Here is a 5070-nt window from a genome sequence, read left to right as displayed (position 1 = left end):
GCTCGTTATTTCCACTGCTAAATACAGCATTCAATTTAGTTCGCCAGGTCAAACGGACCAGTTTTTAAATGATTACAGATGGTGACTCATGCCCTGGCGCTGGGAGTTTAAATCACTCTTGTTTTTAGATCTTTTTTCAGGCAGGCAGGGAAAAATTTGGTAAGAATTTTAGTGCTTAAAGGAAGTCAAATACTCGATTGGTACTGTATGAAAAGGGTATATGGTTCCAAACAGACTATTGGAGTTACCACCATCTGCATCTGAGGGCCATTATATATATTTGACTTGTCAAATTAAAAAAGCATTATTAAAAAACATATTGCAAGTTTATACATATCACTTTTATTGCCATTTCATTTATAATGCACATGCTGATAATCACAAAATCTATAGATTAGAATTAGATGTATCTCCACTACAGGTATGTTGGTATTGTATTCTCATCCTGTGAAGAGAAGGGGAGGTGGGGGGGGGGGGGGGGAAAATTGTGTGATTAAATGCCTCCAGAAAAAGTTTTGGTCAATAAATCTTCTTTTAAAAAAGTAATAGAAACGTTTGTCTTTCTTTTATCAATTTGTTTAAAAATTTAATGAACCTATTTTCTCTGCTCTATAGCTGCATCAGATAATTTTCAAATGAAATAAAGGAAAATTATGCATTCAGAATCAATTAATATGAAATTTTATACCAACTTACCATGCAAGTTGAACTCAAGATAATTTGCAGTTAACTTGATTTATATTGCCAGAAACATGTTGCAAACTATCAAACTGATATAATCTGAAGGAATTCTATGTATCTACAATTATACCTATTTTTCTGAGATATATAACTTGAATATCCGGTACATAAACGTTGAGCCTAACAGTCTCAATTCATGTTAAAAGCTGCCAGTTGCTTTTCTTCTCATTTCCCTCCTTCAGTCTGCTTCCTGTGCAGACTCCATGACACATGTTAGATTTGGTTTCTGTAATGAATTTTTTTAAATCAAAAAGTTGTTTTTACCATATAAAGTAATTTTTCATATATTAAAAACAAAAACAAAAAAAAACATATTACATTTAGTGAAATATGTACAATAAATGGTAGATTATATTACATTTTCAATAGCAACTGCAACATTACATGGTCAAAAGACCAATCTATCAAATTATACTAATATTACAAATCAGCTACAATTAGAGTTTTATCAGCACTCTTATCCTGCCTATTGATAAATGTGAACAAGAAAGAAAAGAATAAAATATATTTAATATAGAAAATGTTGGCAAGTTAAAGAGTATATACTGTAACAAAATATAGTATTGCAAAATTTCTTCATATGCAAAACCAAAAAAACAAGTTTTTGGCATATTTTCTTGACTGTCCTATGTAAAAGTATATGATAAGCACACTGGAAATATGAATTTATTGTATAAAGAGACAGGAGCCAGTACCAATGACATGGAGTGATAGCTGTCTAAATTTAGATCATCTAAGGATCTTCATAATAAGGCTTTTAACTTGTACTAGCATTAGAAAAAAAGTTAAATAGAATCTTTAAAAGTAACGGCAAGATTTTATAATTTGAAAACGCTTGAAAGCAAAATAAGGTTCTGTTCTCTCGGCTTAATCGCCACCCTCAAGATTCTAGACTATGGATCAATAGGTTAGGTTAATACAGCTGAGAGATTGTATAAATACTATAGAATTTTTTTTTTTATGTTGAGAAATTCTATAAGATACAGTAAAGTTGAAAGCTATTTTGATAATCTTGAGGGGAAGGCTCAATGATAATAAGAACAATAATAATAATAATAATAATAATAATAATAATAATAATAATAATAATAATAATAATAATAATAATAACAATAATAATAATAATAATAATAATAATAATAATAATAATAATAATAATAATAATAATAATAATAATAATAATAATAATAGTAATAATAATAATAATAATAATAATAATAATAATAATAATAATAATAATAATAATAATAATAATAATAATAATAATAATAATAATAATAATGATACCTGATGATGATCATCATCATGATCAGGATGATGATGATGATAATAATGATGATGATGATGATGATGATGATGATGATGATGATGATGATGATGATGATGATGATGATGATGATGATGATGATGATGATGATGATGAAAATAATAATAATAATAATAATAATAATAATAATAATAATAATAATAATAATAATAATAATAATAATAATAATAATAATAATGATAATAATAATAATAATAATAATAATAATATAATAATAATAATAATAATAATAATAATAATACATTTTCGTGAATATTGATTGGTTAATTGCCAGAATGTGGGCAGGGCAATACTTCCAGGACTGCACACCAATATCTCAAGAAATGCAGAGGCTCATGATTGTTATGTTATTTAAATCTGAAAAAAAAGTTTTTGATTCAGTTGGAATAATTATGGCAGTCCACAGCGTTTTCTCTTGGTTAGAAACATAGAAAGCAATATCATCTCACATTCAGTCATTGAATGATATTCATATAGAGCTAACAATGAACAAGAGCTATAATTACCACATTTCATTATTATTTTCAATGGATTTATTTAACTTCTGATATTGAATGAAAATTTGAAATTAATATAGCAATGTTTGAATAGATAGATGGGTCTAATATATGTAAATTTGAAACTTATTCAGAGAGTAGAAAGCACTTGTTAAAGTTTGTTGCTTCGTGTTACAGAAACAGGAATAACTCTAGTTCCATGACTATGACTCCAAAGGACCACACATTTCAATGTAAGGTGAAATACCATTTAGTGTTTTGATAATATAAACATGCCATATGTCTTAAATTTTTTGCTTATATTCAATAAAAACATTAGAAAACACAATTAACCTAGACCTCAGATACCACAAGGTTGTAAAACCGTTGTGTCAGATCTCATTTTATCAGAGATTTAATTGAAGACATGTTTTCTTTTATTAACTTTTTGGTCACAGTAGCCAATTCGAATAAACTGAAAAATTAATGCCTCTTGATTTCACTTTAAAGTCAAATAAGATATCAATTGAGAGAGCTTCCTTATCATTCCGTAGGCAAAATCTAAATAAGACACATTTCACATATATAGTATTTCATATGTATGACAAAATCCTACAAGCTTCTTGTTATGAAGACTCTTGATTACTGGCGGTGATGAAAGAAATGGGCTAAAAATAAATCAAAAGTAGGTAATCTAAAGTAATCAGAGAGGTTTATTTTTAATATCAACCCAATGTAAATTCGTAATAAGCTGCGGTATCAGGCCCCTCTATCATTACCCCCAAAAATTGATTGAACTGATAGGGATGTGTATAAAACTTTAACAAAAACCAGCAACCCCTCTCCCCCCCCCCCCCCCCCCCCCCCCCCCCTCCTCAAAACACACAAACATTCATACTTTTTTGGTATATTCATTTTTCTAGAACCAGGGGAGATAGTCTTAATTTTTAAAACCACTCATTAAATTTACACACTATTAAAAAAAATATAGCACAGTGAGGGGCCCAAGATAGAAATTAACTTTGACCCTCCTCCCTGCATCTTACAATTAAAGCCTTTTATCTTTCTCACACTTGTCAAATAAGGCGAAACAGCTTAGAAGATGCTAAGTGTCATAGTTTGACACCTTTCAAATATCAAAGATGCGACAAGCGGTTGAGTAGGAGAATTTGGTTGTTGTTTTTTAAATCTCCCTCCCCACCCCCCTTTCCCCTTTCCATCTGCCCCTCTCATTCTTTCATCCTTCACCCCACTCTGCCATTCCTTCCCCACACTCTAAGCAAAAAAACAAAACAAAACAAAAACAACAATAAAGTATTTTGTGGCAAAGCGGCTACCACCTTAACTCCTGCAAATAACTTAAGATATTGAAGGTCAGTAGCAGGAATCCCTTATTTGTTACTTTTCCAGCAATGAGCAGGTATCGACGTGTACATATATGCAGGTCTGACATACGAATGCTATGCTAGGCCTAGTTTAATATTTTTGTTATTGGCAAAATTTTGTGTCATTAAAAAAAAAAAAGCCATTACAACAATGAGCCAATAGTGAATTGGATTAACAGACCTGCAAATAAGTGCACGTCGGCAGGTATCAAAAGACCTAAAGGTTGTTCCGAACTCGGAACATATTGCAAGGACAAGGCGAGAGTGAATAATACGACTAGGCTAGACTTTTTCCAGTTGAAAGTGGTGAAAGCCACGCACTACGACAGATGGGATTTCTTTTATTTTACTTATTGATTTTTTTAATTTTTTTATTTTTGCTTCTGTTGACATTCCAACCTACTAATGGGGGTTCTGCTTTTTTCTTTTCTTTTTTATTTTGTGGGGGGGGAGTTAAATTATGATTGAATTGATACACCACACGTTCTAGATTGTAGCTGTTACCCACAACACGACAATTTAAAAATATTATCCAACTATTATTATGAAAAGTGTGTTTCCTCAAACAGTATCAGAATCAGTCACTGCTTGAACATGAAGCAGACATTAGCGAAGGAGACGTCAACTTTGTGAGTGAGAATCTCGGTGAGTGGAGCTGTCTAAGATAGTGACTGACAATGCGAAGTGAATCGTAGACTAGATGAAAAACATCTACAAAGCATTCTAGAATTATGCGAGTGAAACATCCAAAGTTAAATACCGGAAAGCTACTACGTGTTAACATTGAACTAAATATTTACCTTCTCTTAAAGCAATCGATGCAGATTACAAACTAAAACACTGAAAATGAAACCGTACCTTTGAATTATTTGATCTCCGGTTGTTCATTGCTGCTGATTAGGAACGGTAGAAGCCGGACAACGTTGCGTCCAAAATAGATCTTCCGTCTTTGTTGTTTAAATTATAGATAATACACTTTCAGTTAAAACAAACATGTGTAAATAAAATTTTAATGTAGTTAAATTCAACATATATGTCTATATTATTCTGAAAATCTGGTTACAGATAGTTCTTGTTTTGTTCACACAAGCGCATTAATTTTTGAATAATTAACTTTACCCTGGTCTAAAAATAGATTGAC

The 5070-nt window shown here is 30.7% G+C and overlaps 1 long non-coding RNA gene across 3 annotated transcripts; it reads right to left on the bottom strand.

Moving 5' to 3' along the window:
• Positions 1–321: 321 nt before the first annotated feature.
• Positions 322–4863, bottom strand: LOC144963721 (uncharacterized). 3 transcript variants are annotated; one of them, XR_013643672.1, is made up of 4 exons: positions 4788–4863; positions 2311–2425; positions 697–967; positions 322–445 (listed from the first exon to the last, which is right to left on the bottom strand). It is a non-coding gene; the product is annotated as an uncharacterized LOC144963721 (long non-coding RNA). The 3 variants fall into 3 exon arrangements; XR_013643674.1 differs by having other exon boundaries at positions 4730–4809; XR_013643673.1 differs by lacking the exon at positions 2311–2425 and having other exon boundaries at positions 4788–4846.
• Between the last annotated feature and the right edge of the window lie 207 nt (positions 4864–5070).

This window comes from Berghia stephanieae, chromosome 2 (genome assembly GCF_034508935.2).
Source record: "Berghia stephanieae isolate SIO BIC M18660-M18661 chromosome 2, UCSD_Bste_1.3, whole genome shotgun sequence".
NCBI classification, from domain to species: domain Eukaryota; kingdom Metazoa; phylum Mollusca; class Gastropoda; order Nudibranchia; family Aeolidiidae; genus Berghia; species Berghia stephanieae.
This window is presented reverse-complemented; position numbering and strand designations above follow the sequence as displayed.